We start from the raw sequence: 8,734 nt of genomic DNA, 5'->3' as shown, positions 1-8,734 counted from the left end.
ATGTCCATCATTGGTTATGTAATATAAACTCTCATTCCAACCATTGAAACATTCTTAGAGGATGTAGACAGTGGTTACACCATTTCTCGTCAAAGCAATTTTCAAAGTGATTGAACCATATCATGACTGACATCACTAGGTAAAGATAAACACGGTCGAAGCGAAACGCTTACCAACACATATTTCGAAATATAGATAGGCAAGGTATACTCGGCTCGAAATACCAAATGTGTATAATCTAAGTCTATATATAGCATACGACTTTTTGTCTCAAGAAGTAGGAGATAGAGTAGATAGACTTTTGAGTGACAGATAAGTTCAAGTCTTCACATACCTTTTTGTCGAGAAGTTCCACCGATTCCTTGAGTAGTTCTTTTTATTGAATGATGAATCGCCATGAAGTCCTTGAGCTCAACTACACTATCTATCCTAGTCCGAGACTTAGCGATAGTAGACTAGAAATCAAGACTTATAGTTTTGATCACTAAAATTGACAAACATGCTTGAGATAGAAACACATGCGAGTTCGACCGAGCAATGCTCTAACAATCTCTCCTTTGTCAATTTTAGTGACAAAATTATCAATAAATATGGAATACAAAAAAGATAAAGAAACTTTAGTAGCTCCTATTTCACATGTCTAATCTTCAACATTCCTCGAAATTTTCGTCACTTTCAAGTACTCCACTGATCCCAAAGGTTGTAAGTTTAGCATCACCGTTGTTGAAGATCCGTGGCTATAACAATGAGAAAGCATCGGTCTCGATCATTGTTATACAATGTCATAGTATTATTATACAGTGTCAAAGTACAATTGTATCACAACTTTAACAATAATATTATGGTGATATGTATCACTCCCCCTTAGTCAATATTCCATCTCACATGGAAACCACTCCCCCTTACACAATGATCTGAAAACCATATGTATTTGTAGTGTGAACTACATATTAATTCTCCCCCTTTTTGTCAATAAAATTGGCAAAGGTACAAAAACGGGATCATAATGAAATTTCCGTAGGACACATTTCATGACTGAAAGAAAAAATACATACCATGTAATTTAGATGCAATCATATAGCCGTAGCTAATAGCATTCATCAAGGAGTTTAAAGATACAAGATAAACCCTTTAAAATTCCACAGACGCACACCCCTCAAGATATGACCATTAAGCACAAGTTCAAAAGAACTCTCCCCCATTTGATGTCATTCCCAAGGGAACAACAAGAGCGACCTTAATGTCAAAAGAAAAGAAGGATTTTTATTGGACACCAAAAACCATGAGAATGATTTTCTATATCCAAAAAACTCAATCAAATTAATCACAAGTAAACCCATGATTAATTTAATCGGAATACACAATCAAATTAAACACACAAGTGATCAACTTAATTGATTATGCTCGACACAAGAGAACTTACGGAGCATACGACTAACATAACCGTTAGAAAATGAATAGCATAGTTGTTCATATACTCAACATAAGAGGAATCTTACGGAGTATGAAAATACTCAACTAGATTAATTACAAGAGAACCCATAATTAATCTAGTTGGAATACACAACCAAACTAATTACAGAAGTAATCAATTTAATCGTCATTTGTTTTGCTCGACATAAAAAGACTTATGGAGCAATAACTAAATAACCAAGCAAGATGATTAATTTAGTTCAAGAAATGCTCAACATAAAGTACCTTACAGAACAACCAACAAAGCTAATAAAAAATTAATCAACTTGGTTGTATCGTGCTCAACATAAGACACATCACGGAGCCTCACAGTATTACATAAAATATGGATCAGTGAAGATCAATACTGTGGAATACACAAGGACTCATTCTATCTTCCATCACTATTTGCATAACGATATTGAATAGAAATAATCCTTGAACACAAAAGATTTTAACCTATCTTCCATCAAAGAATTGACAATATAGGCTTAATTTTTGTATATGTCAAAAGTCTATTCATCCTTAAATCAATACATGAATACCGATCATGAACGACTTTACTTTTGACAAAATATGGGACAACATAGTTCATGGGCGTAAACACCAATATCCCATAAAAAATTTCAATATAACAAATCATAAAGATTAAATACTGCAAACCATCATCCTCCAAATATTTTTAGAATTTAATACCAATAAACCTAAAAAAGAACAAGAAGATGAAAATAATAGCTATGTGTAGTCATAATCATTGCTATTCAAGCACTAGTTATTCTTCCAACTAAACCAAAAGGAAGGTATACTAGAAAACAATAAAACAAGATAAAGGAAAACAGACTCCAGTGCTAATCCGAACACGAACTAAGATCATATAAGATGGTTCTGGATCCTCATGAGTCTTAAAGTTTTCAAGCATGCGAACGACAGCATCCTCTGCACTTTTGGAGAGAAAATCCTTGTTGGGAAGTTCCTTAACATGGGTGTTCATGAGAACAAGGTCAGAGTTAACCTTTTTCAACTCAGTTTACCACATCAAGACACTTCATTGTACCATCAAGTTGCTTTTTTGCATCCTCAAAGTTCTTTAGGAAGTCAAGAACTACATCTGACGAAATCTTTTCAACCTCCTCTATATCCGAATAAGAAACAGGAGATTGAGGAAAAGATCCTTCAACTTCAACAAAGGTTCTCTTCTCTGTATCGACTTCAAAATATACCGCATTATCAACAAAGTTTTCAGGTAAATCCCAAGAGCAGGAAGAAGAAGCCATTGATAATAAGAATCCTAGAGTGAGAAAATCAACTCAATAAGATGGGTGTATAACTAAGATTCGAGAGACTTAGGGTTCACAAGCTTGGTCCATGAGAGACCACAAAACCATTTGTGTACCCGTAAGAGGATGGTTCACAAAGCCCGCATGAGAAAGTCCATGCCTTTTAGAATTCAAAACCATGTTTGAAAGCAAAGCCAAAAACATGGTTTTGAAGGGAAAAACAAATAAATATTCATGTAAAAGTGTTTGACTAATTATCCATCTAAGAACGATAAGAGATTATCTAAATAATCAGTGACACTTTACAGGAAGTATACCTAAACAGTTCTCACTTAGTTAGGATTTCACAAGTGATATTTCAACCTTGTGATTATTTAACACAAGTACGAGCGATTGGCTCATTAAATGAACATTGCTCTTGGTTATCCTTTTCCTTACGAACTGTTGGAGGAAAGCCATTAAGATGTGAATGGAAATCATAAAATTCATCCTTACATAAATATGACTCAGAGAGTTGATTCTTACCTGAAGGAAAACGGCTTTTTCCTGATACCTTGTTCACATCAAATGTGTTATTAACTCCCTTTTTGACGATAGAAGGAATCTGACCTTCTCTCAGATTGTTAAGACATTTGTTTTGTGTCAGAACATTTAAGGAACTTATAGAATTGAATTTCCTAGAGTTTCTCATTTGTCTGACCGGTCCTTTTGAATCACAAAAAGAACATACCTCCTGAACGTTAGAAAACACTGTCTTCCGTGAAGGTTTCCTCCTTTCATGTGATGTGCACCATTTTTGACAAGAGGGTATATGCACATCCTTACCGCAAGAAGACGACACTGATTTTTCTTCTGGATCTTCCTCAGTAATAGTAGTAATTGATGATGAAGGTCTAGAGAACTTTCTGATACATCCTTGAATTGAGAGCTTGTTCAAGCGATGTTTAATTTCCAAGATATCCCTTTCAAGACTTTCCTTAAGAAGAGACAAAGGCAAAACTTCAGAGTTTTTGGAATTGTATCCTCTTATTTCCCCAAGAAGAATTTAGACATGTTGTTTCAATTGATCAACTTAAATTTTAACATAATTTAACATCAGTTCACATTCTTTAGCTGTTTCCCGTCCATTTAGAGAGATAGACTCTTTTGAAGGGTAATTGGAATAACATATTTCGTAGCCTGTCTGTCTTGTTTGAACACAAGGTTCGTCTATATTTGAGATTGAAGAATCTTTCTCTTTAATAGAAATAGACAAGACAAAAGTTTTATTTTTGGTGACGCATTTATCAGAGATAGTACTCTTGTCCGTAGAGTCAGATCGCTACAAACACCGACTTGTAAGGTCTTATACATGTTTGCCTGCTCTGATACCAATTGAAAAAGCGGGGGTCTAACAACAACACCCAATATTTCGCTTAGCAATATCTATGGACTAACTCCGAAATACTTTCTAGAGAATCAACTAGACAGTCAGACTCAATCTAGGTAAAAGTATCTCAAGGAGTTAATATCTCTCTCTTGTTTTGATTTACTCGAGCTAATAGAAGTCAACGAGTCTTTAATCAAACACAAGGAATAACTTGGATGGTACCAAAGACCAATATCCAAGGATCAACCAATGACAATCAACAACCAAAGGTTGGATTACTCTTATTGATGATCTAACGCACAACCTGTATTATTTCAATTATAAAGATAAAACAATATAATGCGGAAACTGAAATAACACATACACCAGAATTTTTTTTAACGAGGAAACTGCAAATGCAGAAAAACCTCGGGACCTAGTCCAGATTGAACACACACTGTATTAAGCCGCTACAGACGCTCGCCTACTCCAACCTAAATTCGGACTGGACTGTAGTTGAACCCCAATCAGTCTCCCACTGATCCAAGGTACAGTTGTACTCCCTACGACTCTGATCCCAGCGGGATACCACGCACTTGATTCCCTTAGCTAATCTCACCCACAACTAAAAGTTGCTACGACCCAAAGTCGCATGCTTTGACAATAAACAAATATGTCTCACACAGACAAGTCTATCAAAGGATCAATTTGTCTCCCACAGAAAAAGCTTAAAGTTTTTGTTCCGTCTTTTGATAATAATCAAGGTGAACAGGAACCAATTGATAATCCGGTATTATATTCCCGAAGAACAGCATAGATAAATCAATCACCTCACAAAAATCTTAATCGTTTGGTAGCGAAACAAGATATTGCCGAATCACAAACAATGAGACGAAGATGTTTGTGACTACTTTTTATATCTTGCCTATCAGAGATATCAATCTCAAGCCAAACAATCTGATTGTACTCGTACGATAAAATATGCAAGATCATATCACACAACTACGATAAAAGTAGTATCGGTCTGGCTTCACAATCCCAATGAAGTCTTTAAGTCGTTATCCTGGTTTTAGAAGAAGAAAACCAAAGTTTAAAGGATAAACGACTCTAGCATGCAAACTAGTATCACACGTGAGGTCTGGGGATTAGCTTTGCAAAGTTGCTAGATGTTCCCTAATATAGTCTTTCAAATCAGGGTTTCGCCTTGGTCACAAAGCAAACAATATCCACCGTTAGATGAAAAGCTGATTTAGATTCAAGCTAATATTTCTCAACCATTAGATCAAAAACTTAGCTTGTTATACACAAATGAAATGCACGCTTCTAGGTTTGTTAACCGTACCCAAAAATGTACATTGTTGGTTCAACAATAGTTAACCAAAAGGTTAGCCATATGAGCATTTCATACTAATCATATTCTTCTTCACCATAACTAGTTCAAATGACTCAAATGAACTAGTTAGAGAGTTTTTGAATTGCAAGAAAATATTATGTACTACACAAGACACAATTGAAGCAAAGATGATTTGATTCACTCGAATCAGTTCATGAAATATATAGCCACGTTTTGCAAATTGCATTCCTTAGTCTTTATAAGTTTAAGTTCAGAAATCATCTTCAGATACATAACCTTCTTAAGGTCGCACACTAGGTTCACGGACTTAAGAAACCAGGCAGATTTTACAAACTCCAGCAGAAAATCTCGGCAAAGACTTTCCGCCGGTTCGCGTACTGGTACTCACGCAACAAGTTTGTCAACTCCAGCAGAATTTCTCGGGATGAGAAGTTCGGCAGTTCGCGGAATTGGCAACAAGCCATTCTTCCGGTTTCTCTTAATCAACAAAGTTCGCAAACTTTGGTTCAAGGGATATGACTTATGCACATATGTGTTTCCACAACAATACTTATGTCCATCATTGGTTATGTAATCTAAACTCTTATTCCAACCATTGAAACATTCTTAGAGGACGTTATACAGTTGTTACACCATTTCTCGTCAAAGCAATTTTCAAAGTGATTGAAACATATCATGACATACGTCACTAGGTAAAGATAAACATGGTCGAAGAGAAATGCTTACCATATTTTGAGATATAGATAGGAGAGGTATACTCGGCTCGAAATACCAAATGTGTATAATCTAAGTCTATATATAGCATACGAATTTTTGTCTCAAGAAGGAGGAGATAGAGTAGATAGACTTTTGAGTGACAGATAAGTTCAAGTCTTCACAAGCCTTTTTGTCGAGAAGTTCCACCGGTTCCTTGAGTAGTTCTTCTTCTTGTATGATGAATCGCCATGAAGTCCTTGAGCTCAACTACACTTTATATCTTAGTCCGAGACTTAGCTATAGTAAACTAGAAACGAATACTTATAGTTTTGATCACTAACATTGACAAACATGCTTGATATAGCAACCCATGCGAGTTCGACCGAGCAATGCTCTAACAAAAAGAAGTCACAAACATCTTCGTCTCATCATTTGTGATTCCACAATATCTTGTTTCGCTTCCATATGATTAAGATTATTGTGAGGTGATTGATAATACTAGGGTGTTCTTCAGGAATATAAGTCTGGTTTATCAATTGGCTCCTGTGCACCTTTATTTATCATAAGACGGAACAAAACTCATATGTATTTCTGTGGGAAACAGATTTATCTATCTCAATATACTTTTCTGTGTGAGACAGATTGGTTTATCGAGTCTTTGACTTTGGGTCGTAGCAACTCTTGGTTGTGGGTGAGATCAACTAAGGGAATCATTTGCATATAATCTTGCTGGGGTTCAGAGACGTAAGGAGCGCAACTGTACCATGATCAGTGTGAGATTGGTTAGGTCTCAACTATATTCCAGTCCGAAGTTCATTGGTAGTAGTCTAGTGTCTGTAGCGGATTAATACAGTGTGGTGTACAAAGCTGGACTAGGTTCTGGGGTTTTTCTGCATTTGCGGTTTCCTTGTTAACAAAATTCCGGTGTCTGTGTTATTTCCTTTCCGTACTATATTTTGTTATATAATAGAAATATCACAGGTTGTGCGTTAAGTTCAATCAGTTCTTAAATCCGACCTTTGGTTTGTTGATTAAATTGATTGACACTTGGATATTGGTTTGTGATACCGTCCAAGTTATTTCTCTTATTTAATCGGGCTCGCAAATTCCTATTTGTTTGATTGCAGATTGAATTGAGAAATTGAGATATAACTCTTTGATATACTTTTCTAAAGATTGAGTATGACTGTCTAGCTGATTCTCTTGAAAGTATATTAGAGTTAGTCCACTCAGATTGCCGAACGAAATATTGGGTGGTTTTTGTACCCCCCGCTTTTTTCAGTTGGTATCAGAGAAGGAAAACACGTTTAAGACCTTATAAGTTTGTTTTTTTAGCGATCTGACTAAAGACAGAAGTGTTATCTCTATAAACGTACCACCAGTCTTCGATGACTCGAATTACTTATGGTGGAAAATTGTTATGCGTGCCTTTCTTCAAGCGCATGATTTTCAATCATGGGTTTGGGTTGTTAATGGCTATGATCTTCCCTTAGTTACAGTGAATGGTGTAACTACTCCAAAGGATATTGGTGAGTATGATCCTTTAGAAGTTCTTGCTGCAAAGCAGAATTCTAACGGGTTAAATGCTATAATCCATGCCATTACCCGAGATCTCCAGCATCATGTGACTACTTCAACGAAGTCTAAAGATGCTTGGGAAGGGAATAACTGTGAAAAGGAAGCTAGGATTCAAAACCTTAATTCTGATTGGGAAGATATTGTAAGGAAATAAACGAGTAAATGATGTATTTAAATAATGAGTTATCTTAAACAAAGTCTATCGGCGACAGAGATACACACACACCAATTTATAAAAGGACGTAGAGTTTTAGCATCTTCATCACTAGTCTGCTCATCTACAAACCTAATGAGAGAAGAGGGGTTTACATGTTGGGAGATTATAGTGTTTGGCTGGTTTGATAACCGGTAGAATTGGTATTTTGTCACTTTGATTTGTTGATCTTCTTTTTCTATTAGTATTTTTACTTTCTGTGATTTTCTTCTTTATCATTATTCTTCATGGAAAATTAATCGGTGTGATTTGTAGTGCTTTGGTTGATCTCAGTAGGGTACCAGTTGTGCTTGTTAAGGAAGCAGTGGTGCAGTTTGGTTCTCTATACACTCTTTAAAACAGTAGTGTTTTCCATATCATAGATATGGCCATGGTCATCTCCATTAGAGCTTTTATCTTACTCCTTGTAGAGTTCTCCTCCATTATGATCTGTCACAGTTTGAACCATGAAATGATAGGTTTCACTATCATAAATCCCTTCTACTATCCTTTCTTCAATCTTCATTATCAATTCCAAGATACCCCAATGTTCAATCTCCTCAACCTCAACCGTAATTTTAGCAATGATGATAACCAAAAGGCACATTTAATAGAATTCCATAAATCAAGCCTCAACAGTTCCGTTTCAAAAGTGCAGAAACAGCTAATCAAAAACTGCAATTTTCACCTTCCTAAATTAAAAGCTTATTATAGTGCGGATCTTATTAATCAGAATTATATGAATATCTCAACAGTATTACGTTATTTTGTAAAGTATCCCACAATTTTAGGAAACCTCCAGCAAAACCCTAAAATCCCAAGGAGATATATCTTAA

Source organism: Papaver somniferum, chromosome 2 (genome assembly GCF_003573695.1).
Source record: "Papaver somniferum cultivar HN1 chromosome 2, ASM357369v1, whole genome shotgun sequence".
Classification (NCBI taxonomy): Eukaryota; Viridiplantae; Streptophyta; class Magnoliopsida; order Ranunculales; family Papaveraceae; genus Papaver; species Papaver somniferum.
This window is presented reverse-complemented; position numbering follows the sequence as displayed.